This window comes from Brienomyrus brachyistius, chromosome 2 (genome assembly GCF_023856365.1).
Source record: "Brienomyrus brachyistius isolate T26 chromosome 2, BBRACH_0.4, whole genome shotgun sequence".
NCBI lineage: Eukaryota > Metazoa > Chordata > Actinopteri > Osteoglossiformes > Mormyridae > Brienomyrus > Brienomyrus brachyistius.
The window spans coordinates 34,780,916-34,804,064 of NC_064534.1; the positions used below are offsets into that span (position 1 = coordinate 34,780,916).

At 43.8% G+C, this 23,149-nt stretch overlaps 1 protein-coding gene, 10 non-coding genes and 2 pseudogenes across 11 annotated transcripts in view; 12 read left to right on the forward strand and 1 right to left on the reverse strand.

Moving 5' to 3' along the window:
• LOC125715668 (uncharacterized) overlaps positions 1-23,149 on the reverse strand; it is a 416,660-nt gene that overhangs the window by 371,203 nt on the left and 22,308 nt on the right. The gene's annotated exons all lie outside the window — the stretch shown is intronic.
• Positions 4,580-4,688, forward strand: LOC125732116 (5S ribosomal RNA; annotated as a pseudogene).
• On the forward strand, positions 5,767-5,875 carry LOC125731649 (5S ribosomal RNA; annotated as a pseudogene).
• LOC125736704 (5S ribosomal RNA) lies at positions 6,955-7,073 on the forward strand. Its single transcript, XR_007395978.1, has one exon. It is a non-coding gene; the product is annotated as a 5S ribosomal RNA (ribosomal RNA).
• LOC125735404 (5S ribosomal RNA) lies at positions 8,152-8,270 on the forward strand. The gene has a single exon (XR_007394700.1). It is a non-coding gene; the product is annotated as a 5S ribosomal RNA (ribosomal RNA).
• On the forward strand, positions 10,958-11,076 carry LOC125736706 (5S ribosomal RNA). Its single transcript, XR_007395980.1, has one exon. It is a non-coding gene; the product is annotated as a 5S ribosomal RNA (ribosomal RNA).
• Positions 12,157-12,275, forward strand: LOC125736404 (5S ribosomal RNA). The gene has a single exon (XR_007395683.1). It is a non-coding gene; the product is annotated as a 5S ribosomal RNA (ribosomal RNA).
• LOC125736405 (5S ribosomal RNA) lies at positions 14,546-14,664 on the forward strand. The gene has a single exon (XR_007395684.1). It is a non-coding gene; the product is annotated as a 5S ribosomal RNA (ribosomal RNA).
• LOC125735479 (5S ribosomal RNA) lies at positions 16,935-17,053 on the forward strand. Its single transcript, XR_007394774.1, has one exon. It is a non-coding gene; the product is annotated as a 5S ribosomal RNA (ribosomal RNA).
• LOC125735696 (5S ribosomal RNA) lies at positions 18,128-18,246 on the forward strand. The gene has a single exon (XR_007394988.1). It is a non-coding gene; the product is annotated as a 5S ribosomal RNA (ribosomal RNA).
• On the forward strand, positions 19,327-19,445 carry LOC125736406 (5S ribosomal RNA). The gene has a single exon (XR_007395685.1). It is a non-coding gene; the product is annotated as a 5S ribosomal RNA (ribosomal RNA).
• On the forward strand, positions 20,529-20,647 carry LOC125735221 (5S ribosomal RNA). The gene has a single exon (XR_007394519.1). It is a non-coding gene; the product is annotated as a 5S ribosomal RNA (ribosomal RNA).
• LOC125730974 (5S ribosomal RNA) lies at positions 21,725-21,843 on the forward strand. Its single transcript, XR_007391267.1, has one exon. It is a non-coding gene; the product is annotated as a 5S ribosomal RNA (ribosomal RNA).

Here is a 23,149-nt window from a genome sequence, read left to right on the forward strand (position 1 = left end):
TCTCATTCATTCCTGTACTGCTGTCTTTGAAAAACAACCCGCAGGTAAACTGTCTGGAGAGCGTACCGACGCTATAATTAAGCAGGCACTCTATCATCGCTCTGTAAGGGTAAGTGTTGCTAGATTGGCTCACTAGCCGGTCACCCAGGGATACGTCCACTTGTGAGAAAATGGAGGCGATCGGGTAATTTATGACTCCCACATTTGCCCCTGCGTCAATGTTTGTACCGTTAGCTCTTGTGATCCGACACCGGAGATGCAGTAGCGTGTTGTTGAGATCTAGGTAATCTTCCCCATTACCGGCGATAAAAAACTCCAGGGGGCCATTATCAGTTAAGGCTGAGAGTGGTGGCACCTCCACGTATATATTCTTATCAATGCTTGCTTGCGTGTATGGTAATGCAAAAATATCCAATTCTGATTTCATACACTCTTCCGACATGTTGTGAATGAGGGCCATAGTTTAAGAAAATGTATCTTCTTCTCTGTGCTGTTTTGGCCACCTTCTTCTCGCGCTTCTTTTTGACTACTGTGACTCTCTTGGGTATTGCTTTGCGTTTTTTAGCGGAGGTAATTCGATCCCCAGGGGGTCTATGACGCTTGCCGCGAGCAAGCACCATGAGCCCCGAGCCCTCTTGCGGCTGTGCTGTCAATTGACCCGTCATGGCTCCTGTTACTACGTCTTTAACGATATTTTGGGCGGCCGATTTTAAATGTGGTTTCGCCATATTGAAAGTCCTTTTCAGAAATGGCACAGCCATTCTGAGGAGTCCTCGAAAAAGCCCTCCCAGACCCCCACCGTACATAACGGGGGCTCCATTGTATCCGGGTAGCCCGTTACCCGCTTCGTTTCTATAGTATTCCACATATCTATGTGGATCTGAAAAGCCGTCGGCGCTGTACATTATTGGGGGTAGTACTGCTTAACCGGTCTGAAATGCAGTTTTACGAGCGTTTTCCCGTATCGGAAGGGTATCGCCTTGTTCTGGTCAGACTTTAACTCGATGACAATGTTATCAATGTGATTCTTGCAGAGCGACACGTAATGAATCCTGTCGTAAGATATTGTGACCATCGAGTTGTGTTCCCCCGCTATATGTACGCTCCGTAAAAGAGGCACGTGGCTGTCACCCACTCTTTGATGCTCGACAATGTCTGAATACACGTAAATCGTGTAAAAACCGGCGCTTATGTCGGCGGGGTACGGTGCCGCTGGTCTATCACCAATCTTCTGAAATACATCAGGCACAAACCCCAGCATCCGTGCAAGGTTACCTTTCACTTTAAAGGCAACGTGCGGTGGTCCGATCATATACACTTTGTTTTTTATCACGCTATAGTCAAATTTTAGTTTTGACACTCCTAGAACTGCATTCGTCTCACTGATTAGTTTTTCAATATCTCGGTAATACCCCGCCTTTAGCTTGTACTGTAGGGTCGACGGTATCGACATCCATCCTGTCACGTAAAATAAGGTGTCTTCTTCTTCTACCAGCGTATCCCATGTACACGGGTAATGGATTTCAGCTAGGCCTACTTCCCATTTACCATTCAGTTTAATCGGCTTGGCTAGTTTTGTAGTGTAGCTCGATATGGTATTGTGTGGGAAAACATCCATAGACGCATTGCTTGGGAGCGTGACATAAAAGCCGCTTTCTTCCATGGCCGCTTTTGGTGGAACTGAACACTACAAACACGCCCCGTCGCACTTATATGTCAACTACTTGTTTAGCAGGAACCCAGCTGTTAAATTTGTCTGGCCATCCCTGCCATTTCACTAAAAACATTTTTTTACCACGCTGCGTTTTTTCCGCAACGATTTTCTCAACTTTGAAGTTTTTGTCTTTGTCTAGTCTGATCTTTTGTAGCTCTTTGGCGTAAAATGTCCCCTCTATGATTTCGCCATCATAATCTTTTAACCTATACACCGGCGGTGCTCTAGGTAGATGTTCGGCGACAGTAAAGTACTCGTCCGTAAAAGTTTGCTCGTATCCTTTGGTGGATTTTCCCCGTGCTTTAGACACCCTGACCACATCTCCAATTTTAAACTTATAGCGGCGCTTTTTAGATGTACTCGGCATCAAACCATAAATGTTGTTGAAGACTTGGGCCGCATTCTGTGCATTTACCTCAACCGGTTTCATTTTAATGGTACTGTGGTGGGTGTTATTGTACGCTCTCGCTAGGTCTTGTACAATGTCCACATACCTTCTTGTATTATAAGCTGTAAAATAACGCCACATTCGTGTCTTTAATGTTCGGTTAAACCTTTCCACTACAGACGCTTTGACATCGTTACCAGTGGCGAAATGTATTATTCCATGTTTCTCTGTAAGCTTATGAAACGACGCGTTAAAAAACTCTGTCCCGTGGTCGGTTTGTAGCTTTTTAGGGGTCCTGCCTTCAGAGAGAATGTTTTCAAACACTTTCTTTACCTCTGCACCCGTCTTGCTTTTAAGACATCGAACCCATGCGTATTTTGATAGAATGTCTATACATGTTAACATGTATTTAAAATCGTCATTCTGTTCCATGTAAGCCGACATGTCCACCAAGTCAGCTTGCCATTGAGAATCGATATTAGTCACAAAGACTCTGTTCCTTTTAAAGTTAAACCTGATCGGTTTATGTAATGTGTACGCATCTTCACCAGATAGCCATGTACCAACTTGTTTCTTATTTATATTACACGCACCTTCTTCTTCATCTATCAGAGATCTGTATAATCTATCGGGACCTCCAAAAGACCCAGGGTTTGATGGTGTATAATAGACACGTTTCAAGCGCTTGTCATCCATCGTGGACCTCTAGCAATAATGACAAAGTGTTTTTGAGTCAACTCATTTTATTTAGAACGCATGCAAAAATTGTCAGAAACATTTTGATCACATAGTTCAGCGTTTACACATCAGCCTGGGGTTGTTTGTATGCGTGCAAAATACAGAATTCATTATATGCGTCATCTATAGCCCCCTCGTAATCTGCCCCTTCAACTTCACGTTTCAACTCGCGCAATTTCTCCCGCACGTTTATTTCATCTTTAAGATCACACATGACAGCCTCAACAGCGCCCTGTACTTTCACTGGTGAGGGGTGGGGATTGAACACCGACACCGCTTTCGTGATGATGTGTTTAAACCATGGTCTATACAGCTTTTTGACCAACTTTTCAAAATTGTGAAAGAAGTAAAATGGCTCGGGGTCGTACAGGCACGTGTGCCGACGCTGGCTAGGATGCATCACAGAGCAACCTACACAGTCCTCCTTCAAGTCCTCCTCGATCACATGATCCAGAATGCAGGCAAGTGCCCCTTTGATAATTTTCATGGCCGAGTCAGTGATGCTCCCATCCACAACATCTTCAGACAATGACAGCGCAGCAAAACGCTCGCAGAGTTCGTCGATCGTCAGTGACGGGGACCGTGGTGTTCCCAAGAATACATGAGGGGTCGCCGCTGCAGCCTCAACCATCGATGACGGCCATTGCGCCCATGTTGGGCTCGAAGGGGGTGCTGATGAAAGGCACGGGTCGCCATACGATCCCCATGATGCGGCCTGCTGAAGGTCAAAAGGCTCTGGTGAGTTGTCAAGTCGCAGCCCAAAAGTCGATTGCGGTATCGGTGGCCGCCGAGGGCAGGTTTCAGCGTTGTTCAGCAGCAGTCCAAAAGTATTCTCTTCTATCAGTGGCAGCGTGATCGTTTCAGGAGATGGCGGGATAGTCGAAGTTGTCTGTTTGCACGCCATTGCAAGCTGGGGAGTTGTGTCTCGTTGTCTTTGAGTGCTGGCTCACAGGAGCGATGGGTATTAATACATTTTTCACCATGGTTAAGTACAGCCTTCTCTCATCTTATTGGTTGCTACTGCCACAAATGGGGAGGGGCTAATGATCCCCCCGTCGATCTCACTTTGTTCAAACTTTTTCTCGAGTTTTATACAGATACATTCTTTATACGAGAATATGCTGCACAGAGCCCCATGCTTGCGCTGTCTCCACGGCTTGCGGGGTGCCCATGTTGGGTTTAGCGGCACTAAGTCACGGTTATGGAGCGTCGCTGGTGTCATCAAACTCATGGCTGGCACTGTCTGTATGAGACAATTTGACAATTGCTCGCCATTTGACAGTTGCTTGACGCAACGAGCTGGCTCAATAAAGGAAATGCACCAACAGCGCGACGTTTTGGGGAAGCATGTGATTCAGCAGCTACCAGTGGGCTTCGTGCGACGGAGATTTTGTGGCTGTTAGCGGAGTTGATAACAGAGGGTCGTTAAGAGAAGCCTGCATGCGGTAGGCAAAGGAGTAATGTTTGCTGGCGGGGGACGTGCGGCGATTAACCTGTGCGGTAGTGAAAAGGAGTTAAAGAGAAGGAAGTGTGCGGATGCGGAAAGAATGGAATAATTGTGGTCGGCTGCCGGCTGAGTAGTTTGGTGAATGTTTGGTGTGGGTCCGGTGCTGCCGATTGGATGGTGGTGCTGCAGTGTGAGTCAGATAAAAAAAAAAAACAGGAGTAGGATCCAATGGGACAAACTGGCATGTATAGACGCGTGTAATGCAAAAGGGCTATTTTTGGTAGCGTCTCTCGCGTACGGCCATACCACCCTGAACACGCGTGATCTCGGAAGTTAAGCAGGGTCGGGTCTGGTTAGTACTTGGATGTGAGACCTCTTGGGAATACCAGGTGCTGTAAGCTTTTCTCACTTTTACTTTATACAGGGGGTGCTCCACTTCACGATTAATTTAAATCTATCACTCCCCTTACATTTTACTATTTTATATATATATATTTTTTTCTTTCATTCATAAAGGCAGCTTTTAGAAACCGTTTTACTCTAAATACTGCCTGGTAATTCTAGGTGCTGTAAGCTGTTCATGCCTTTATTCCACCAGGGCGCGATCTTCTCACAAACTTGAAGACTGTCACTCCCCATTCACGTTTTACAATTTATTGTTAATAATAAAGAGACAGCTTTTTACACTCATTTTTAAACAAAGTACTGATATAATTCCTCTTCAACTCACCGCTTTGTTTTCTATGCAAAAACCACTTCACCACAGAAGACTCGATATTATTGGCATAGCAAGGTCTGCTCTTCTCCTCCTTTCAAAACTCGCTAAAAGCTGTATTTAATAGAGCAGGTTGGCCGGGGTAATTCACACCCTTCAATGCCAACTTAATGTTTAGGTTAGTGGGAATCACAGAGTAAATAGGGATGGAAACTTCTTTGCTGGTGGTAGAAGCGGTCTGGTGAAATTTTAGAGAGAAGAGGCCCTCGATGTTTGAATGTAGAAAATTGTTCTGGCTGCAGCCTGCAGTATGGACTTGTTGGTGTGTGTAGCTCCCAGTGTTCTGACAGCACGATGTTTTGGGGAAGCATGTGATTCAGCAGCTACCAGTGGGCTTCGTGCGGCAGAGATTTTGTGGCTGTTAGCAGAGTTGATAACAGAGGGTCGTTAAGAGAAGCCTGCATGCGGTAGGCAAAGGAGTAATGTTTGCCGGCGGGGGACGTGCGGCGATTAACCTGTGCGGTAGTGAAAAGGAGTTAAAGAGAAGGAAGTGTGCGGATGCGGAAAGAATGGAATAATTGTGGTAGGCTGCCGGCTGAGTAGTTTGGTGAATGTTTGGTGTGGGTCCGGCACTGCCGATTGGATGGTGGTGCTGCAGTGTGAGTCAGATAAAAAACAAAAAAAACAGGAGTAGGATCCAATGGGACTAACTGGCATGTATAGAGGCGTTTAATGCAAAAGGGCTGTTTTTGGTAGCATCTCTTGCTTACAGCCATACCACCCTGAACACGCCTGATTTCGGAAGTTAAGCAGGGTAGGGTCTGGTTAGTACTTGGATGGGAGACCTCCTGGGAATACCAGGTGCTGTAAGCTTTTCTCACTTTTACTTTATACAGGGGGCGCTCCACTTCACGATTAGTTTAAATCTATCACTCCCCTTCCATTTTACTATTTTATATATATATATATATTTTTTTCTCTCATTCATAAAGGCAGCTTTTACACACCGTTTTACTCTAAATACTGCCTGGTAATTCTAGGTGCTGTAAGCTGTTCGTGCCTTTATTCCACCAGGGCACGATCTTCTCACAAACTTGAAGACTGTCACTCCCCATTCACGTTTTACAACTTATTGTTAATAATAAAGAGACAGCTTTTTACACACAGTTTTAAACAAAGTACTGATATTATTCCTCTTCAACTCACCGCTTTGTTTTCTATGCAAAAACCATTTCGCCACAGAAGACTCGATATTATTGGCATATTGTCTGCTCTTCTCCTCCTTTCAAAACTTGCTAAAAGCTGTATTTAAAAGAGCAGGTTGGCCGGGGTAATTCACACCCTTCAATGCCAGATTAATGTTTAGGTTAGTGGGAATCACAGAGGAATTAGGGATGGAAACTTCTTTGCTGGTGGTAGAAGCGGTCTGGTGAAATTTTAGAGAGAAGAGGCCCTCGATGTTTGAATGTAGAAAATTGTTCTGGCTGCAGCCTGCAGTATGGACTTGTTGGTGTGTGTAGCTCCCAGTGTTCTGACAGCGCGATGTTTTGGGGAAGCATGTGATTCAGCAGCTACCAGTGGGCTTCGTGCGGCAGAGATTTTGTGGCTGTTAGCGGAGTTGATAGCAGAGGGTCGTTAAGAGAAGCCTGCATGCGGTAGGCAAAGGAGTAATGTTTGCCGGCGGGGGACGTGCGGCGATTAACCTGTGCGGTAGTGAAAAGGAGTTAAAAAGAAGGAAGTGTGCGGATGCGGAAAGAATGGAATAATTGTGGTAGGCTGCCGGCTGAGTAGTTTGGTGATTGTTTGGTGTGGGTCCGGCGCTGCCGATTGGATGGTGGGGCTGCAGTGTGTGTCAGATAAAAAAAAAAAAAAACAGGAGTAGGATCCAATGGGACCAACTGGCATGTATAGAGGCGTGTAATGCAAAAGGGCTGTTTTTGGTAGCATCTCTCACTTATGGCCATACCACCCTGAACACGCCCGATCTCGTCTGATCTCGGAAGCTAAGCAGGGTAGCGTCTGGTTAGTACTTGGGTGGGAGACCACCTGGGAATACCAGGTGCTGTAAGCTTTTCTCACTTTTACTTTATACAGGGGGCGCTCCACTTCACGATTAGTTTAAATCTATCACTCCCCTTCCATTTTACTGTTTTATATATATATATATATTCTTTCATTCATAAAGGCAGCTTTTACACACCGTTTTACTCTAAATACTGCCTGGTAATTCTAGGTGCTGTAAGCTGTTCGTGCCTTTATTCCACCAGGGCGCGATCTTCTCACAAATTTGAAGACTGTCACTCCCCATTCACGTTTTACAACTTATTGTTAATAATAAAGAGACAGCTTTTTACACACAGTTTTAAACAACGTACTGATATTATTCCTCTTCAACTCACCGCTTTGTTTTCTATGCAAAAACCACTTCACCACAGAAGACTCGATATTATTGGCATAGCAAGGTCTGCTCTTCTCCTCTTTTCAAAACTCGCTAAAAGCTGTATTTAAAAGAGCAGGTTGGCCGGGGTAATTCACACCCTTCAATGCCAACTTAATGTTTAGGTTAGTGGGAATCACAGAGGAATTAGGGATGGAAACTTCTTTGCTGGTGGTAGAAGCGGTCTGGTGAATTTTTAGAGAGAAGAGGCCGTCGATGTTTGAATGTAGAAAATTGTTCTGGCTGCAGCCTGCAGTATGGACTTGTTGGTGTGTGTAGCTCCCAGTGTTCTGACAGCGTGACGTTTTGGGGAAGCATGTGATTCAGCAGCTACCAGTGGGCTTCGTGCGGCGAAGATTTTGTGGCTGTTAGCGGAGTTGATAACAGAGGGTCGTTAAGAGAAGCCTGCATGCGGTAGGCAAAGGAGTAATGTTTGCCGGCGGGGGACGTGCGGCGATTAACCTGTGCGGTAGTGAAAAGGAGTTAAAGAGAAGGAAGTGTGCGGATGCGGAAAGAATGGAATAATTGTGGTAGGCTGCCGGCTGAGTAGTTTGGTGAATGTTTGGTGTGGGTCCGGCGCTGCCGATTGGATGGTGGTGCTGCAGTGTGAGTCAGATAAAAAAAAAAAAAAACCAGGAGTAGGATCCAATGGGACTAACTGGCATGTATAGACGCGTGTAATGCAATAGGGCTGTTTTTGGTCACATCTCTCGCTTACGGCCGTACCACCCTGAACACGCCCGATCTCGTCTGATCTCGGAAGCCAAGCAGGGTAGGGTCTGGTTAGTACTTGCATGGGAGACCTCCTGGGAATACCAGGTGCTGTAAGCTTTTCTCACTTCTACTTTATTCAGGGGGCGCTCCACTGCACTATTAATTTAAATCTATCACTCCCCTTCAATTTTACTATTTTATATATATATTTTTTCTCTCTCTCTTTCATAAAGTCAGCTTTTGGAAACCGTTTTACTCTTAATACTGCCTGGTAATTCTAGGTGCTGTATGCTGTTCGTGCCTTTATTCCACCAGGGCGCGATCTTCTCACAAACTTGAAGACTGTCACTCCCCATTCACGTTTTACAACTTATTGTTAATGATAAAGACACAGCTTTTTAAACACAGTTTTAAACAAAGTACTGATATAATTCCTCTTGAACTCACCGCTTTGTTTTCTATGCAAAAACCACTTCACCACAGAAAACTCGATATTATTGGCATAGCAAGGTCTGCTCTTCTCCTATGGGGCGCCGTTTGTAAAGATAGCAAACATTTTTGTACTTGCCACTTTTTCAACATTTAGTGCAATTTTCTGACATTTAGCTAGAAGTCAATGGTGTTGTGGATCATCAGGTTTTTTTGCTGTGTAAATTATGTTCAAAATTGTTCAACATATGTAAATATAAATGGCTTGTCTATATATAAATATTAAATGTAAATGTTAAATATAAATGTTAAATGTAAATATAAATATAAATGTTAAATATAAAACTTAAATGTAAATGTAAATATAAATGTTAAATATAAATGTTAAATGTAAATGTAAATATAAATGTTAAATATAAAACTTAAATGTAAATGTAAATATAAATGTTAAATATAAATGTTAAATGTAAATATAAATATAAATGTTAAATATAAAACTTAAATATAAATCTAAATGTTAAATGTTAAATCTAAATGTTAAATGTAGACTCTAAATGTTGAGAACGTATGCAAATTAGCCACGCCCATTTGCGTAAAATGGGCAGTACCGACGAGAGCGCAGGTTAGGGCTGATGCATATTGGTCAATACTGACACGCGAACGTGCTATCTTTCATGTGATGTGTTTAGTGATTTTCATCTGACAAACAGAAAAAGTATGCAGTAATAATAATGGAATGAAGGGGAAACATTAATGCAACAGTCTTCATGTGCAAATGAAAAATCATATTGTCTAGCCAACAGGAAGCTACCATACACATAAATAAAAAATATATGTATACCTATATGTATTCGTTACATTTTACAAAAATACTCTGCAGACTGATGTTGCTACCTATCTGTTAGCTGTCACTAAAGTCAGAACTTACTGATATCGGTGATGTAGGGGCATTAATACTGGATGTGCATGAGTGCACTGCCGTTATTGAAATGTGACCGATAACCACGATCCCCCTCCCGCCCCAAAATACATTCATAGCTTTCCGATGTCACAGTGGAAGGTGTACATGATGTTGCTCCCGGCTGTGTAGCAATACCATGTAACGCAGCGCGAACAACTGCCAAAACTGCACATTCTATGGCCTCTAAGTGAGCGGAATTCGCCATATTGTCCTGCATCAGCCCTAACCTGCGCTCTCGTCGGTACCGCCCATTTTACGCAAATGGACGTGGCTAATTTGCATACGTTCTCAACATTTAGAGTCTACATTTAACATTTAGATTTAACATTTAACATTTAGATTTAACATTTAACATTTAGATTTATATTTAAGTTTTATATTTAACATTTATATTTACATTTACATTTAAGTTTTATATTTAACATTTATATTTACATTTACATTTAACATTTATATTTAACATTTATATTTACATTTACATTTAAGTTTTATATTTAACATTTATATTTATATTTACATTTAACATTTATATTTAACATTTACATTTAATATTTATATATAGACAAGCCATTTATATTTACATATGTTGAACAATTTTGAACATAATTTACACAGCAAAAAAACCTGATGATCCACAACACCATTGACTTCTAGCTAAATGTCAGAAAATTGCACTAAATGTTGAAAAAGTGGCAAGTACAAAAATGTTTGCTATCTTTACAAACGGCGCCCCATATTCTCCTCCTTTCAAAACTTGCTAAAAGCTGTATTTAAAAGAGCAGGTTGGCCGGGGTAATTCACACCCTTCAATGCCAGCTTAATGTTTAGGTTAGTGGGAATCACAGAGGAATTAGGGATGGAAACTTCTTTGCTGGTGGTAGAAGCGGTCTGGTGAATTTTTAGAGAGAAGAGGCCGTCGATGTTTGAATGTAGAAAATTGTTCTGGCTGCAGCCTGCAGTATGGACTTGTTGGTGTGTGTAGCTCCCAGTGTTCTGACAGCGCGACGTTTTGGGGAAGCATGTGATTCAGCAGCTACCAGTGGGCTTCGTGCGGCGGAGATTTTGTGGCTGTTAGCGGAGTTGATAACAGAAGGTCATTAAGAGAAGCCTGCATGCGGTAGGCAAAGGAGTAATGTTTGCCGGCGGGGGACGTGCGGCGATTAACCTGTGCGGTAATGTAAAGGAGTTAAAGAGAAGGAAGTGTGCGGATGCGGAAAGAATGGAATAATTGTGGTAGGCTGCCGGCTGAGTAGTTTGGTGAATGTTTGGTGTGGGTCCGGTGCTGCCGATTGGATGGTGGGGCTGCAGTGTGTGTCAGATAAAAAAAAAAAAAAACAGGAGTAGGATCCAATGGGACCAACTGGCATGTATAGAGGCGTGTAATGCAAAAGGGCTGTTTTTGGTAGCATCTCTCACTTATGGCCATACCACCCTGAACACGCCCGATCTCGTCTGATCTCGGAAGCTAAGCAGGGTAGCGTCTGGTTAGTACTTGGGTGGGAGACCACCTGGGAATACCAGGTGCTGTAAGCTTTTCTCACTTTTACTTTATACAGGGGGCGCTCCACTGCACTATTAATTTAAATCTATCACTCCCCTTCAATTTTACTATTTTATATATATATTTTTTCTCTCTCTCTTTCATAAAGTCAGCTTTTGGAAACCGTTTTACTCTTAATACTGCCTGGTAATTCTAGGTGCTGTATGCTGTTCGTGCCTTTATTCCACCAGGGCGCGATCTTCTCACAAACTTGAAGACTGTCACTCCCCATTCACGTTTTACAACTTATTGTTAATGATAAAGACACAGCTTTTTAAACACAGTTTTAAACAAAGTACTGATATAATTCCTCTTGAACTCACCGCTTTGTTTTCTATGCAAAAACCACTTCACCACAGAAAACTCGATATTATTGGCATAGCAAGGTCTGCTCTTCTCCTCCTTTCAAAACTTGCTAAAAGCTGTATTTAAAAGAGCAGGTTGGCCGGGGTAATTCACACCCTTCAATGCCAGCTTAATGTTTAGGTTAGTGGGAATCACAGAGGAATTAGGGATGGAAACTTCTTTGCTGGTGGTAGAAGCGGTCTGGTGAATTTTTAGAGAGAAGAGGCCGTCGATGTTTGAATGTAGAAAATTGTTCTGGCTGCAGCCTGCAGTATGGACTTGTTGGTGTGTGTAGCTCCCAGTGTTCTGACAGCGCGACGTTTTGGGGAAGCATGTGATTCAGCAGCTACCAGTGGGCTTCGTGCGGCGGAGATTTTGTGGCTGTTAGCGGAGTTGATAACAGAAGGTCATTAAGAGAAGCCTGCATGCGGTAGGCAAAGGAGTAATGTTTGCCGGCGGGGGACGTGCGGCGATTAACCTGTGCGGTAATGTAAAGGAGTTAAAGAGAAGGAAGTGTGCGGATGCGGAAAGAATGGAATAATTGTGGTAGGCTGCCGGCTGAGTAGTTTGGTGAATGTTTGGTGTGGGTCCGGCGCTGCCGATTGGATGGTGGGGCTGCAGTGTGAGTCAGATAAAAAAAAAAAAAAAACATTAGTAGGATCCAATGGGACCAACTGGCATGTATAGAGGCGTGTAATGCAAAAGGGCTGTTTTTGGTAGCATGTCTCGCTTACGGCCATACCACCCTGAACACGCCCGATCTCGTCTGATCTCGGAAGCCAAGCAGAGTAGGGTCTGGTTAGTACTTGGATGGGAGACCACCTGGGAATACCAGGTGCAGTAAGCTTTTCTCACTTTTACTTTATACAGGGGGCGCTCCACTTCACGATTAATTTAAATCTATCACTCCCCTTCTATTTTACTATTTTATATATATATATTTTTTTTTTTTTCTCTCATTCATAAAGGCAGCTTTTACACACCGTTTTACTCTAAATACTGCCTGGTAATTCTAGGTGCTGTAAGCTGTTCGTGCCTTTATTCCACCAGGGCGCGATCTTCTCACAAACTTGAAAACTGTCACTCCCCATTCACGTTTTACAACTTATTGTTAATAATAAAGAGACAGCTTTTTACACACAGTTTTAAACAAAGTACTGATATAATTCTTCTTTAACTCACCGCTTTGTTTTCTATGCAAAAACCACTTCACCACAGAATATTCGATATTATTGGCATAGCAAGTTCTGCTCTTCTCCTTTCAAAACTTGCTAAAAGCTGTATTTAAAAGAACAGGTTGGCCGGGGTAATTCACACCCTTCAATGCCAGATTAATGTTTAGGTTAGTGGGAATCACAGAGGAATTAGGGATGGAAACTTCTTTGCTGGTGGTAGAAGCGGTCTGGTGAATTTTTAGAGGGAAGAGGCCGTCGATGTTTGAATGTAGAAAATTGTTCTGGCTGCAGCCTGCAGTATGGACTTGTTGGTGTGTGTAGCTCCCAGTGTTCTGACAGCGCGACGTTTTGGGGAAGCATGTGATTCAGCAGCTACCAGTGGGCTTCGTGCGACGGAGATTTTGTGGCTGTTAGCGGAATTGATAACAGAGGGTCGTTAAGAGAAGCCTGCATGCGGTAGGCAAAGGAGTAATGTTTGCCGGCGGGGGACGTGCGGCGATTAACCTGTGCGGTAGTGAAAAGGAGTTAAAAAGAAGGAAGTGTGCGGATGCGGAAAGAATGGAATAATTGTGGTAGGCTGCCGGCTGAGTAGTTTGGTGAATGTTTGGTGTGGGTCCTGTGCTGCCGATTGGATGGTGGTGCTGCAGTGTGAGTCAGATAAAAAAAAAAAAAACAGGTGTAGGATCCAATGGGACTAACTGGCATGTATAGAGGCGTGTAATGCAAAAGGGCTGTTTTTGTTAGCAGCTCTCGCTCACGGCCATACCACCCTGAACACGCCCGATCTTCTCCGATTTCGGAAGCCTTGTAGGGTCTGGTTAGTACTTGAATGGGAGACCTCCTGGGATTACCCGGTGCTGTAAGCTTTTCTCACTTTAACTTTATACAGGGGGCGCTCCACTTCACGATTAATTTAAATCTATCACTCCCCTTCCATTTTACTATTTTATATATTTCTTTTTTCTCTCATTCATAAAGGCAGCTTTTACACACCGTTTTACTCTAAATACTGCCTGGTAATTCTAGGTGCTGTAAGCTGTTCGTGCCTTTATTCCACCAGGGAGCGATCTTCTCACAAACTTGAAGACTGTCACTCCCCATTCACGTTTTACAACTTATTGTTAATAATAAAGAGACAGCTTTTTACACACAGTTTTAAACAAAGTACTGATATAATTGCTCTTCAACTCACCGCTTTGTTTTCTATGCAAAAACCACTTCGCCACAGAAGACTTGATATTGTTGGCATAGCAAGGTCTGCTCTTCTCCTCCTTTCAAAACTTCCTAAAAGCTGTATTTAAAAGAGCAGATAGGCCGGGGTAATTCACACCCTTCAATGCCAGATTACTGTTTAGGTTAGTGGGAATCACAGAGGAATTAGGGATGGAAACTTCTTTGCTGATGGTAGAAGCGGTCTGGTGAATTTTTAGAGAGAAGAGGCCGTCGATGTTTCAATGTAGAAAATTGTTCTGGCTGCAGGCTGCAGTATGGACTTGTTGGCGTGTGTAGCTCCCAGTGTTCTGACAGCGTAACGTTTTGGGGAAGCATGTGATTCAACAGCTACCAGTGGGCTTCGTGCGGCAGAGATTTTGTGGCTGTTAGCGGAGTTGATAACAGAGGGTCGTTAAGAGAAGCCTGCATGAGGTAGGCAAAGGAGTAATGTTTGCCGGCGGGAGACGTGCGGCGATTAACCTGTGCGGTAGTGAAAAGGAGTTAAAGAGAAGGAAGTGTGCGGATGCGGAAAGAATGGAATAATTGTGGTAGGCTGCCGGCTGAGTAGTTTGGTGAATGTTTGGTGTGGGTGCGGCGCTGCCGATTGGATGGTGGTGCTGCAGTGTGAGTCAGATAAAAAAAAAAAAAAAACAGGAGTAGGATCCAATGGGACCAACTGGCATGTATAGAGGCGTGTAATGCAAAAGGGCTGTTTTTGGTAGCATGTCTCGCTTACGGCCATACCACCCTGAACACGCCCGATCTCGTCTGATCTCGGAAGCCAAGCAGAGTAGGGTCTGGTTAGTACTTGGATGGGAGACCACCTGGGAATACCAGGTGCAGTAAGCTTTTCTCACTTTTACTTTATACAGGGGGCGCTCCACTTCACGATTAATTTAAATCTATCACTCCCCTTCTATTTTACTATTTTATATATATATATATTTTTTTTTTTCTCTCATTCATAAAGGCAGCTTTTACACACCGTTTTACTCTAAATACTGCCTGGTAATTCTAGGTGCTGTAAGCTGTTCGTGCCTTTATTCCACCAGGGCGCGATCTTCTCACAAACTTGAAAACTGTCACTCCCCATTCACGTTTTACAACTTATTGTTAATAATAAAGAGACAGCTTTTTACACACAGTTTTAAACAAAGTACTGATATAATTCTTCTTTAACTCACCGCTTTGTTTTCTATGCAAAAACCACTTCACCACAGAATATTCGATATTATTGGCATAGCAAGTTCTGCTCTTCTCCTTTCAAAACTTGCTAAAAGCTGTATTTAAAAGAACAGGTTGGCCGGGGTAATTCACACCCTTCAATGCCAGATTAATGTTTAGGTTAGTGGGAATCACAGAGGAATTAGGGATGGAAACTTCTTTGCTGGTGGTAGAAGCGGTCTGGTGAATTTTTAGAGGGAAGAGGCCGTCGATGTTTGAATGTAGAAAATTGTTCTGGCTGCAGCCTGCAGTATGGACTTGTTGGTGTGTGTAGCTCCCAGTGTTCTGACAGCGCGACGTTTTGGGGAAGCATGTGATTCAGCAGCTACCAGTGGGCTTCGTGCGACGGAGATTTTGTGGCTGTTAGCGGAATTGATAACAGAGGGTCGTTAAGAGAAGCCTGCATGCGGTAGGCAAAGGAGTAATGTTTGCCGGCGGGGGACGTGCGGCGATTAACCTGTGCGGTAGTGAAAAGGAGTTAAAAAGAAGGAAGTGTGCGGATGCGGAAAGAATGGAATAATTGTGGTAGGCTGCCGGCTGAGTAGTTTGGTGAATGTTTGGTGTGGGTCCTGTGCTGCCGATTGGATGGTGGTGCTGCAGTGTGAGTCAGATAAAAAAAAAAAAAACAGGTGTAGGATCCAATGGGACTAACTGGCATGTATAGAGGCGTGTAATGCAAAAGGGCTGTTTTTGTTAGCAGCTCTCGCTCACGGCCATACCACCCTGAACACGCCCGATCTTCTCCGATTTCGGAAGCCTTGTAGGGTCTGGTTAGTACTTGAATGGGAGACCTCCTGGGATTACCCGGTGCTGTAAGCTTTTCTCACTTTAACTTTATACAGGGGGCGCTCCACTTCACGATTAATTTAAATCTATCACTCCCCTTCCATTTTACTATTTTATATATTTCTTTTTTCTCTCATTCATAAAGGCAGCTTTTACACACCGTTTTACTCTAAATACTGCCTGGTAATTCTAGGTGCTGTAAGCTGTTCGTGCCTTTATTCCACCAGGGAGCGATCTTCTCACAAACTTGAAGACTGTCACTCCCCATTCACGTTTTACAACTTATTGTTAATAATAAAGAGACAGCTTTTTACACACAGTTTTAAACAAAGTACTGATATAATTGCTCTTCAACTCACCGCTTTGTTTTCTATGCAAAAACCACTTCGCCACAGAAGACTTGATATTGTTGGCATAGCAAGGTCTGCTCTTCTCCTCCTTTCAAAACTTCCTAAAAGCTGTATTTAAAAGAGCAGATAGGCCGGGGTAATTCACACCCTTCAATGCCAGATTACTGTTTAGGTTAGTGGGAATCACAGAGGAATTAGGGATGGAAACTTCTTTGCTGATGGTAGAAGCGGTCTGGTGAATTTTTAGAGAGAAGAGGCCGTCGATGTTTCAATGTAGAAAATTGTTCTGGCTGCAGGCTGCAGTATGGACTTGTTGGCGTGTGTAGCTCCCAGTGTTCTGACAGCGTAACGTTTTGGGGAAGCATGTGATTCAACAGCTACCAGTGGGCTTCGTGCGGCAGAGATTTTGTGGCTGTTAGCGGAGTTGATAACAGAGGGTCGTTAAGAGAAGCCTGCATGAGGTAGGCAAAGGAGTAATGTTTGCCGGCGGGAGACGTGCGGCGATTAACCTGTGCGGTAGTGAAAAGGAGTTAAAGAGAAGGAAGTGTGCGGATGCGGAAAGAATGGAATAATTGTGGTAGGCTGCCGGCTGAGTAGTTTGGTGAATGTTTGGTGTGGGTGCGGCGCTGCCGATTGGATGGTGGTGCTGCAGTGTGAGTCAGATAAAAAAAAAAAAAAAACAGGAGTAGGATCCAATGGGACTAACTGGCATGTATAGAGGCGTATAATGCAAAAGGGCTGTTTTTGTTCGCGGCTCTCTCTTATGGCCATACCACCCTGAACGCGCCCGATCTCGTCTGATCTCGGAAGCTAAGCAGGCTAGGGTCTGGTTAGTACTTGGATGGGAGACCACCTGGGAATACCTGGTGCTGTAAGCTTTTCTCACTTTTACTTTATACAGGGGGCGCTCCACTTCACGATTAATTTAAATCTATCACTCCCCTTCCATTTTACTATTTTATATATTTCTTTTTTCTCTCATTCATAAAGGCAGCTTTTACACACCGTTTTACTCTAAATACTGCCTGGTAATTATAGCTGCTGTAAGCTGTTCGTGCCTTTATTCCACCAGGGCGCGATCTTCTCACGAACTTGAAGACTGTCACTCCCCATTCACGTTTTACAACTTATTGTTAATAATAAAGAGACAGCTTTTTACACACAATTTTAAACAAAGTACTGATATAATTCCTCTTAAACTCACCGCTTTGTTTTCTATGCAAAAACCACTTCGCCACAGAAGACTCGATATTATTGGCAAAGCAAAGTCTGCTCTTCTCCTCCCTTCAAAACTTGCTAAAAGCTGTATTTAAAAGAACAGGTTGGCCGGGGTAATTCACACACTTCAATGCCAGATTAATGTTTAGGTTAGTGGGAATCACAGAGGAATTAGGGATGGAAACTTCTTTGCTGGTGGTAGAAGCGGTCTGGTGAATTTTTAGAGAGAAGAGGCCGTCGATGTTTGAATGTAGAAAATTGTTCTGGCTGCAGCCTGCAGTATGGACTTGTTGGTGTGTGTAGCTCCCAGTGTTCTGACAGCGCGACGTTTTGGGGAAGCATGTGATTCAGCAGCTACCAGTGGGCTTCGTGCGGCGGAGATTTTGTGGCTGTTAGCAGAGTTGATAACAGAGGGTTGTTAAGAGAAGCCTGCATGAGGTAGGTAAAGGAGTAATGTTTGCCGGCGGGGGACGTGCGGCGATTAACCTGTCCGGTAGTGAAAAGGAGTTAAAGAGAAGGAAGTGTGAGGATGCGGAAAGAATGGAATAATTGTGGTAGGCTGCCGGATGAGTAGTTTGGTGAATGTTTGGTGTGGGTCCGGTGCTGCCGATTGGATGGTGGTGCTGCAGTGTGAGTCAGATAAAAAAAAAAAAAACAGGAGTAGGATCCAATGGGACTAACTGGCATGTATAGACGCGTGTAATGCAAAAGGGCTATTTTTGGTAGCGTCTCTCGCTTATGGCCATACCACCCTGAACACGCCCGATCTCGTCTGATCTCGGAAGCTAAGCAGGGTAGCGTCTGGTTAGTACTTGGGTGGGAGACCACCTGGGAATACCAGGTGCTGTAAGCTTTTCTCACTTTTACTTTATACAGGGGGCGCTCCACTGCACTATTAATTTAAATCTATCACTCCCCTTCAATTTTACTATTTTATATATATATTTTTTCTCTCTCTCTTTCATAAAGTCAGCTTTTGGAAACCGTTTTACTCTTAATACTGCCTGGTAATTCTAGGTGCTGTATGCTGTTCGTGCCTTTATTCCACCAGGGCGCGATCTTCTCACAAACTTGAAGACTGTCACTCCCCATTCACGTTTTACAACTTATTGTTAATGATAAAGACACAGCTTTTTAAACACAGTTTTAAACAAAGTACTGATATAATTCCTCTTGAACTCACCGCTTTGTTTTCTATGCAAAAACCACTTCACCACAGAAAACTCGATATTATTGGCATAGCAAGGTCTGCTCTTCTCCTCCTTTCAAAACTTGCTAAAAGCTGTATTTAAAAGAGCAGGTTGGCCGGGGTAATTCACACCCTTCAATGCCAGCTTAATGTTTAGGTTAGTGGGAATCACAGAGGAATTAGGGATGGAAACTTCTTTGCTGGTGGTAGAAGCGGTCTGGTGAATTTTTAGAGAGAAGAGGCCGTCGATGTTTGAATGTAGAAAATTGTTCTGGCTGCAGCCTGCAGTATGGACTTGTTGGTGTGTGTAGCTCCCAGTGTTCTGACAGCGCGACGTTTTGGGGAAGCATGTGATTCAGCAGCTACCAGTGGGCTTCGTGCGGCGGAGATTTTGTGGCTGTTAGCGGAGTTGATAACAGAAGGTCATTAAGAGAAGCCTGCATGCGGTAGGCAAAGGAGTAATGTTTGCCGGCGGGGGACGTGCGGCGATTAACCTGTGCGGTAATGTAAAGGAGTTAAAGAGAAGGAAGTGTGCGGATGCGGAAAGAATGGAATAATTGTGGTAGGCTGCCGGCTGAGTAGTTTGGTGAATGTTTGGTGTGGGTCCGGCGCTGCCGATTGGATGGTGGGGCTGCAGTGTGAGTCAGATAAAAAAAAAAAAAAAACATTAGTAGGATCCAATGGGACCAACTGGCATGTATAGAGGCGTGTAATGCAAAAGGGCTGTTTTTGGTAGCATGTCTCGCTTACGGCCATACCACCCTGAACACGCCCGATCTCGTCTGATCTCGGAAGCCAAGCAGAGTAGGGTCTGGTTAGTACTTGGATGGGAGACCACCTGGGAATACCAGGTGCAGTAAGCTTTTCTCACTTTTACTTTATACAGGGGGCGCTCCACTTCACGATTAATTTAAATCTATCACTCCCCTTCTATTTTACTATTTTATATATATATATATATTTTTTTTTCTCTCATTCATAAAGGCAGCTTTTACACACCGTTTTACTCTAAATACTGCCTGGTAATTCTAGGTGCTGTAAGCTGTTCGTGCCTTTATTCCACCAGGGCGCGATCTTCTCACAAACTTGAAAACTGTCACTCCCCATTCACGTTTTACAACTTATTGTTAATAATAAAGAGACAGCTTTTTACACACAGTTTTAAACAAAGTACTGATATAATTCTTCTTTAACTCACCGCTTTGTTTTCTATGCAAAAACCACTTCACCACAGAATATTCGATATTATTGGCATAGCAAGTTCTGCTCTTCTCCTCCCTTCAAAACTTGCTAAAAGCTGTATTTAAAAGAGCAGGTTGGCCGGGGTAATTCACACACTTCAATGCCAGATTAATGTTTAGGTTAGTGGGAATCACAGAGGAATTAGGGATGGAAACTTCTTTGCTGGTGGTAGAAGCGGTCTGGTGAATTTTTAGAGAGAAGAGGCCGTCGATGTTTGAATGTAGAAAATTGTTCTGGCTGCAGCCTGCAGTATGGACTTGTTGGTGTGTGTAGCTCCCAGTGTTCTGACAGCGCGACGTTTTGGGGAAGCATGTGATTCAGCAGCTACCAGTGGGCTTCGTGCGGCGGAGATTTTGTGGCTGTTAGCAGAGTTGATAACAGAGGGTTGTTAAGAGAAGCCTGCATGAGGTAGGTAAAGGAGTAATGTTTGCCGGCGGGGGACGTGCGGCGATTAACCTGTCCGGTAGTGAAAAGGAGTTAAAGAGAAGGAAGTGTGCGGATGCGGAAAGAATGGAATAATTGTGGTAGGCTGCCGGATGAGTAGTTTGGTGAATGTTTGGTGTGGGTCCGGTGCTGCCGATTGGATGGTGGTGCTGCAGTGTGAGTCAGATAAAAAAAAAAAAAACAGGAGTAGGATCCAATGGGACTAACTGGCATGTATAGACGCGTGTAATGCAAAAGGGCTATTTTTGGTAGCGTCTCTCGCTTATGGCCATACCACCCTGAACGTGCCCGATCTCGTCTGATCTCGGAAGCTAAGCAGGCTAGGGTCTGGTTAGTACTTGGATGGGAGACCACCTGGGAATACCAGGTGCTGTAAGCTTTTCTCACTTTTACTTTATACAGGGGGCGCTCCACTTCACGATTAATTTAAATCTATCACTCCCCTTCCATTTTACTATTTTATATATTTCTTTTTTCTCTCATTCATAAAGGCAGCTTTTACACACCGTTTTACTCTAAATACTGCCTGGTAATTATAGCTGCTGTAAGCTGTTCGTGCCTTTATTCCACCAGGGTGCGATCTTCTCACAAACTTGAAGACTGTCACTCCCCATTCACGTTTTACAACTTATTGTTAATAATAAAGAGACAGCTTTTTACACACAGTTTTAAACAAAGTACTAATATAATTTCTCTTCAACTCACCGCTTTGTTTTCTATGCAAAAACGACTTCACCACAGAAGACTCGTTATTATTGGCATAGCAAGGTCTGCTCTTCTCCTCCTTTCAAAACTTGCTAAAAGCTGTATTTAAAAGAGCAGGTTGGCCATGGTAATTCACACACTTCAATGCCAGCTTAATGTTTAGGTTAGTGGGAATCACAGAGGAATTAGGGATGGAAACTTCTTTGCTGGTGGTAGAAGCGGTCTGGTGAATTTTTAGAGAGAAGAGGCCGTCGATGTTTGAATGTAGAAAATTGTTCTGGCTGCAGCCTGCAGTATGGACTTGTTGGTGTGTGTAGCTCCCAGTGTTCTGACAGCGCGACGTTTTGCGGGAAGCATGTGATTCAGCAGCTACCAGTGGGCTTCGTGCGGCGGAGATTTTGTGGCTGTTAGCTGAGTTGATAGCAGAGGGTCGTTAAGAGAAGCCTGCATGCGGTAGGCAAATGAGTAATGTTTGCCGGCAGGGGACGTGCGGCGATTAACCTGTGAGGTAGTGAAAAGGACTTAAAGAGAAGGAAGTGTGCGGATGCGGAAAGAATGGAATAATTGTGGTAGTCTGCCGGCTGAGTAGTTTGGTGAATGTTTGGTGTGGGTCCGGCGCTGCCGATTGGATGGTGGTGCTGCAGTGTGAGTCAGATAAAAAAAAAAAAAAACCAGGAGTAGGATCCAATGGGACTAACTGGCATGTATAGACGCGTGTAATGCAAAAGGGCTGTTTTTGGTCGTATCTCTCGCTTACGGCCATACCATCCTGCACACGCCCGATCTCGTCTGATCTTAGAAGCTAAGCAAGGTAGGGTCTGGTTAGTACTTGGATGGGAGACCACCTGGGAATACCAGGTGCTGTAAGCTTTTCTCACTTTTACTTTATACAGGGGGCGCTCCACTTCACGAATAATTTAAATCTAGCACTCCCCTTCCATTTTACTATTTTATATATATATATATATTTTCTCTCTTTCATAAAGCCAGCTTTTAGAAACCGTTTTACTCTAAATACTTCCTGGTAATTCTAGGTGCTGTAAACTGTTCGTGCCTTTATTCCACCAGGGCGCGATCTTCTCACAAACTTGAAGACTGTCACTCCCCATTCACGTTTTACAACTTATTGTTAATGATAAAGAGACAGCTTTTTACACACAGTTTTAAACAAAGTACTGATATTATTCCTCTTCAACTGACCGCTTTGTTTTCTATGCAAAAACCACTTCGCCACAGAAGACTCGATATTATTGGCATAGCAAGTTCTGCTCTTCTCCTTTCAAAACTTGCTAAAAGCTGTATTTAAAAGAACAGATTGGCCGGGGTAATTCACACCCTTCAATGCCAGCTTAATGTTTAGGTTAGTGGGAATCACAGAGGAATTAGGGATGGAAACTTCTTTGCTGGTGGTAGAAGCGGTCTGGTGAATTTTTAGAGAGAAGAGGCCGTCGATGTTTGAATGTAGAAAATTGTTCTGGCTAGAGCCTGCAGTATGGACTTGTTGGTGTGTGTAGCTCCCAGTATTCTGACAGCGCGACGTTTTGGGGAAGCATGTGATTCAGCAGCTACCAGTGGGCTTCGTGCGGCGGAGATTTTGTGGCTGTTAGCGGAGTTGATAACAGAGGGTCGTTAAGAGAAGCCTGCATGCAGTAGGCAAAGGAGTAATGTTTGCCGGCGGGGGACGTGCGGCGATTAACCTGTGCGGTAGTGAAAAGGAGTTAAAAAGAAGGAAGTGTGCGGATGCGGAACGAATGGAATAATTGTGGTAGGCTGCCGGCTGAGTAGTTTGGTGAATGTTTGGTGTGGGTCCGGCGCTGCCGATTGGATGGTGGAAGGTCATTAAGAGAAGCCTGCATGCGGTAGGCAAAGGAGTAATGTTTGCCGGCGGGGGATGTGCGGCGATTAACCTGTGCGAAAAAATATTATGTGGTACCTTGGGCGGAGCTTAATTCTCCGCTTCTGACGTCATAAGAGGAAGTGGCTTATCCTTGATTCTAATTGGTCGAGGGTTTATGCCCATATATGGTATCAATACATGCTTATGCCACGTTTTGCCGATAGGGGGCGATATGGTTTTGGGATATTGCCGTTATGCCCATATATGGTATCAATACATGCTTATGCCACGTGTTGCCGATAGGGTGGTTTGGGAGATTAAACTTTAATAGAATAAAAA